Source organism: Myotis davidii, unplaced genomic scaffold, assembly GCF_000327345.1.
Source record: "Myotis davidii unplaced genomic scaffold, ASM32734v1 scaffold59, whole genome shotgun sequence".
Taxonomy (NCBI): domain Eukaryota; kingdom Metazoa; phylum Chordata; class Mammalia; order Chiroptera; family Vespertilionidae; genus Myotis; species Myotis davidii.
The window spans coordinates 8,510,614-8,517,221 of NW_006293001.1; the positions used below are offsets into that span (position 1 = coordinate 8,510,614).

The following is a 6,608-nucleotide window of genomic DNA, read 5'->3' on the forward strand; positions in this document are numbered from 1 at the left end:
GAGAGAGAGAGAGAGAAAGGAAGGAAGGAAGGAAGGAAGGAAGACAACAAACAACCTAGAGATCATGAACAATAATCACAACTCAAACCTGGTGCCAGGCATTTTACAAAATGCTTCAGTGATATAGTATTTCAGCTCCCTAATTTGGCCAAAAAATTGTCCTCACAGTTAAAGGAAAGTTATGGGTCATTTTTAAGTCCCTTCTGAAAGTTGCTAAATTTAATTTGCTAAAAATACTGTCTTTTGGAAATACATGACCCACAGCTTCATGGCTTTACTTCATCCATAGAAGGCTTAGTCATCATCAAGTGTCACAACAAGGGTGACTCACAGAGGAGGGAGCCTGACACTTCCTTACACATGTAGGTACTCAGAGCACCTCCACTTCCAGAGATCAGCGCGGCCAAGTGACACAACCCTTCCTTCCCCAGCACAGACGACAGACCGCAATCAGCCCAGCAAGTCCCCAGCAGCTTCCACTCCCAGGTCGTCTTTAAAAAGGTAACAGGTGGCTCAGCTTTGTCATTTATTCCTTCACTGCTCATGTCAATCTTCAAACTGTCTTTGATGTTGTGCTTTAGCCTTTGTCTTTCATGTGGTGGTTACTGTTGCTTTAAATAGAAAAAAATTAAAATGTTGGGAGGCAGTACTGGGTCCACCTCACAATAGAAGTGATCTGAGTGTCACCTGGGACCCAGCCTTGAGCTCCGCAGTCTCTCTTTGAATGTTCTTTAGCTCCCTACAGTTACAATTAAATTGATGTCTAGTTATTTTCTCAGGGACTATTCAGTACCGTTTGCGAAACTGCAGTGAGGAGGGGCTCCAAAACAATAGGAATCTTAGCTGAGTTTCTTACTGGAACAACACATTTGTTCCCAGCTGCAGGGCTGATGTGTATCTATCTGCTTCACCAGTGTTCTCAGACGTCCATGTAGAGTTGTAGACAAATGTGCGCGCACACACCAAACTGGTGCGGATGCCTGCTGGGTCAGCCGGACAGGGAGATTCCTCCTGTGCACACAGGGCTCCTGGATCCCGGGCTGACAGCAGTAAACCTGCTTCAGGTTTTACTCTCCATTTTTATAGGATGCGGTGGTTGATGTTTTCACTTCGACTTCTTTTAAAGGAGAAAGTTGGGTTAGTGGTTTTGTTGCTATTTAATCCTGGCAGCCCTTGTTTAAGGCGGTATGATTCCAGCGGTGCTGTGATGCTTTCTCTCCGTGGGCTCATTTTAGCAGTTGCGGAAAGAGTTTAAATAAAACACATTGAATTTAAAACTCAGTTTGGGGCTGTACAAATGGCTCTGAAATGTGCTGCTATACTATTTGCTCAAGGATAAGGACTATGCTTATCTTAGTATCCTTTGGCATATATTAGGTGCTCTAAAAATATCCTTGGCTAATTGCTGCATAAAATGAAATTGAAATGTTATATCATCTTTGCGTTGTATTTTCGAGATTTGAAAACTGTGCCCAATTTTTAGAACAAACCTCAATGTTTAAATGAAATTTAAAATTAAAAATTATTATTACATACATTTCCAATGGGGAAAATGGAAATTGGCCTTAAAACTCTCACAACAAATTCCATTTTTCTTAAGATACCATCTTTAAAAACTCATCTTTTCTTCTGCTGAAAGATAACTATGATTGAAAGAAATATATTGAATATTTGAACACACTTTCTGCATCTCTCCATAGCATTCTCCCTACATTGTAAGCTTTCTTTGACGCCTTGTAATTATCATGTATAATAAGATACAGTCTATAATCTCTTCCAGTTAGCAATTTTAACTTGGTGACCATAAATAAAGGAACCGTGGCTTTGACAATAATTCTTAACCTGCCAGTACTGTCAGGGGGCATACTGACAAAGTAATAAGCCCAGGAGAGACTGGGAATAATTAATTAATATTTATGGGTGTTATGGTGAATATAAGTTAAGAGTTTTGAGAGGAGGCAGAAGGAAATCAGAGATACTTTTATCCTTAGAACTAAAAATGCCAAGCATACATCCAGCAGGTCTTCTACACTGAGAGCGGCTGGCAAGCCTCTGTGCGGAGACTGAATGAGTCTGCAGAGGAAGAACTACTTCTCCACGCTTCGCTGGCCCCCCACCGTCACCCCGCCCCCACTCCTACACAAAAGGCACTCAGAGCACCACAAGCCTCTCTTTGCTGCAGGAAGCAGGATGCAAGGGAAATGTACTGGGTGCAGGAGCTTCTTCATCCCATTGAGGGATCAACTCCATATAAGTAGCATCATAATCACTATTACTGTCATTTTAATCAGATCCTCAAAAGAGCATTTGTTGCTTAATGTAAGCATATTCCATGTAGAACCCCTTGGCTCCATCTTAAATTTTTTTAAAAAATGTTTATTTTTATTTTTATTGATTTCAGAGAGGAAGGGAGGGGAATGAGAAAAACATCAATGATGAGAAAGAACCATTGATCGGCTGCCTCCTGCACGCCCCCTACTGGGGGCCCACAACTCAGGCATATGCCCTTGACTGGAATCAAATCTGGGACCTTCCAGTCCACAGGCTGATGCTCTATCCACAGAGCTAAACTGGCCAGGGCTCCATCTTAAATTTTTATTGAGCTTTCTGGTGCCTAACTTAAACATTTTTCCCCCATAGAAACATAATTCATTAGTCATTTAGCTTGTGTCATTTGGCCCAAATGTGTGGGTTTTTTTGGCCCAAATACATCAGAAATCTGTGAAAAGTTACTTGGGTTTTAAAAAACACAGAATTTCTTACTTCATTGAAAAGGGAAAAACAAAAATGAATTCCAGGGCAAGTTAACCAGATTTACAATATTTAAATGTTTAAGAGACTGACATGTCTAGACCACTGTCAGTATTAAGAAAGCCTGTGCAAGAAAACCTCAAAAATAGAGTATTTTAGAAAGCAATTGCTAAATGCTCTCTATTGAATGTAGATAAATAACTTAATTGTTGATTCAAGTTAGGCCACGATTACAATAAATTAAAGGTAAATAAAGATGGTACAGATTCCTATCAGTGTTGACAGTTTTAGTACTGCTTTCTCAAACAAAGTCCTCTGTGGACCTATGTGGAAATAAAATCAAGTGATGTAGAAAGAACTCAATGTTTCATATAAAAAGTATACTTTATAATGCCGTCGAGACATTATTTTCCATTTGTGTGTGTGTGATTTATTTTTAAAGGGCAGAGGAAGATGAATAAAGGAAGTGAAATCAAAGGATCTTATTTTAGATTTTCTACTAGGAAAAGAAAGCCAGAAAGAGAAAGCTAGAAGAAGCAGAAGTGAGCATGGACAGCAATCAAGTTGCAACATTTTCCTATAGCTGCAGTCTGGTGGCTACTCTTTAAGCGCTTTGCATGGCAAATGAAAGAGAAAATTACTTCCCCTTCCTCTGTTCCTTTGGCACCTTTGTGACATGGTAGAGGATTTTGAGAAAGTATCTTCATTCTTCCTGTTGACTGATAATGTGCCCATCTCTGTAGTTCTTCCTTCTCATTTTACAGTTTAGTTCAGAGATGGAAGCTTTAGTTCTAGCCATTCTCTGGCAAATAAACTTACCTATGATATCTATCCTACTTGGCTCACAGAGCTAGTTTGACAATTAAATGATATAAATATTACTTGAACACTTTTCAAAAATTTCTGAAGTTATCTAATTGGAAGTGTGAATATTATTATTATTATTATTATTATTATTATTTATTCCCTGATAACTGAGAGGGCTCAAAGATTAATCCGGTTATCACCAATCCAATTCTGGGGTTAGAGTGGAAACTTCTTTCTTTTTATCCTCTCTTTCCTTCCACAGCATGTATTTAGTTAATGCCAAGTATCACAAAAGGCACTGGCCATGTAGAAGAGTGTACACACAGCCAGACTTCCAGTGCTGGGGACCCAGGGGGCAGCGGAGCAGAGGATGAAAGCGTGATGGTGGAGTAGAATGGCCTAGCGATCAGTTCCAGAAACAGACTACAACTGTTTCTTAAGCCAGTTAATCTGCTTTTCTGAATTTGTTTCCTCGTCTATAAAACGGAGATCATTTTATTATAAGGTTTACACAAGATAAATATTTACAGGTCTTAGCAGAGGTCCTAGAACACGGTAAGCTTTCAATAAATGATAGCCATTCCTATCTGATGCGGTCACCTGTAAAGCCCGAGGACCATGGGTTGGTTGTCTAGGAGCATATTCTGAACTCTGTAGAGTCAACAGGCCACCCATCTGCAGGGCACCCCCAGAGGAGTCTATAAGTGGCCCAAACTCAAAAGCTTCAGCCAGAATGTAGGCCTCACAAATGCAGCGAGTACTAATTTAGTAATTTCTAAATTCAAAAATAGTGTCTGGTGCTAATTCGGTATTGTTCACTGCTTCCTGTCCTCCTGATGGCAAAAAGGCTTTTATTTTAATCCTAGAAATTCATACTTACAGCAGCAGGATATGAGTACCATTTATAAGTAACAAAACTTTTCTGTAAGGCCATTAAAAAGTAATCTCTTATCAATACGGCATTACCAAGGAATTAATGACTGAGTTTCCAGAAAAGCAGTTCTGGATGCTGTGAAGCTCTGGACCCCCAAGGTGAGGAAGCTCTAGACCTGGGGTGATTTTGACCCCCAGGGCACATGGCAATGTCTGGAGATATTTTTGGTTGTCACAACTAGGGAGAGGGGCTACTGGCATCGAATGGGTAGAGGCTGAAGGTGCTGCTAAACAGCCTGCAATATACAGGACAAGTAATTTCCAGCCCAAAATATCCAACCTGCTGAGGTTGAGAAACCTGTGCCTAGACATGAGCAGTACATAGAGCAGACCCTTTACACAGTGAGAGCCACTGATCCTGACATCACCATAAAGGTCTTCCTGCTTAGCAGGCGTTTAGTCATCTTATTTTGCCAGGTACGCTCCAAGGTAGCTATTATCTCTGTTTTACAGATAGGAAAGTAGAGTCTAAGAAATGATAATTTTCCCAAAGACCTTCTGATGATAGAGCAACTGGGACTGGACTTCTGCGAACCAGATTCTGAGGCCTGGGCTCCTCACCTGCTCTAGTGTGTGCAGGTGTGTCTATATGTGTGTGTGCTCATGTGCATGCGTGGTGTCAGTCCTTGTTGCCAGATTTTACTAGTGAAGTGGCTAGTGTTCATGGTGGCTTAAGAAAAATCTCCATGGCCAGTTCATCGGAGGAGGCACATTTAGTGCTGCACCTGTCCTCAGGCACTGCGGCCTGGGGGCTGCAGATCTGCTTCCTCTTTGTTCCCAAACTTGCCCAGTACCTAGGCTCACAGCCACTGGGTGCTAGGAGAACTAGGTATAGACCGAGGTGCTTATTCCCTTGAACCAAGAGATTTGTACTTCTAAGCAGTTTTCTGTGAGATAAATTGGAAGATAGAAAAATAAGCAAGCAACCCAAGCAACTAAGGTCAGTGTCCTGAGTCTCTGAATTGCTGGGATTAGGGAGCCATGTGGAGGTGACCACAGGGGCAGGGTATGGTTGAGGCAGCCCTGTTAGTCACTGTTACTCATTTACTTCTCTGTGGTCAATGAACCAATGGGCCGTCAATCGGCTTCTGTGTAAAGGTCATGTTCCCAATGACTCTGACCGAGGGCTGCTGCTCAGAGGTGGCATCGTGGCTAAAATACTATTGGAGGTCAAAGTTGGTTTTTGGCTGACTTGGTCCAATGACCTAGAGCTGTGGTCGGCAAACTGCGGCTCAACTTGTTTTTCCACTCATTCATGTATTCACTAGAGGTCCAGTGCACAAAATTCGGGGGTGGGGGGGTGGGGAGGTGCGGGGGTCCCTCAGCCTGATCTACACACTCTCCAATCTGGGAGCCCTCAGGTGATGTCCTACTGACGGCTTAGGCCCACTCTCCATGGTTCTCTGCTGTCTGCGGGGCCCACTTGGCTGCTCCCGGGTTTCTGCTGGTGACGGCTAAGCAGGCCCTGCTCTCGGCGGCTGCTCTCCAGGACTGGAGGACTCCAGTGGGCCTGAGAGGACTGGGCACTGCCATCTTGTGGCTATGGGCACTGCCATCTTTGTGTCAGAGTGATGGTTAATTTGCATGTTATCCTTTTATTAGATAGGATTGGTTTCTTTTTGTATGTACCCTAACTGGGGATTAAACCTGCAACCTTGGAACATTGGAACATAATAACCAACTGAGCTAGTGAACCTTAGGGACTGAGGAAGAACCAGTATTTTTTTTTAACAATAATATTTGAGTTAAGGATAGGCTTTGCAAAATTCTAGGTCAGGTTGGCAGTCCCTTGGATGCAGGATGCAGGCTGCAGGCTGGGACACTAGCATCTAAAATGACCCTGAGCCCAGTGGTGAACCTCATAAAGACAACACAATTTTTTTTCCTTTTTCTTATTGATTGATTTCAGAGAGAGAGAGAGAGAGAGAGAGAGAGAGAGAGAGAGAGAGAGATCAACTTGTTTCCTCCCATACGTGCCCCCACTGGGGATAGAACCCTTAACCTAGGTATGTGCCCTGACTGGGATTGGAACCTGCAACCTTTTGGTGCACAGATGACCCTCCAAACACCTGAGCCGTCTGCCAGGGCTGGGGCTCATGTCTTATTCTGGTATTTAC

At 42.6% G+C, this 6,608-nt stretch overlaps 1 protein-coding gene across 1 annotated transcript in view; it reads left to right on the forward strand.

Moving 5' to 3' along the window:
• The first annotated feature begins 304 nt into the window (after positions 1–304).
• Positions 305–6,608, forward strand: part of DHRS9 (dehydrogenase/reductase (SDR family) member 9) — a 26,685-nt gene continuing 20,381 nt past the window's right edge. Inside the window, exon 1 of the mRNA XM_015565781.1 lies at positions 305–501. The gene's annotated coding sequence lies outside the window, so the exon portion shown is untranslated. The remainder of the gene's footprint in view (positions 502–6,608) is intronic.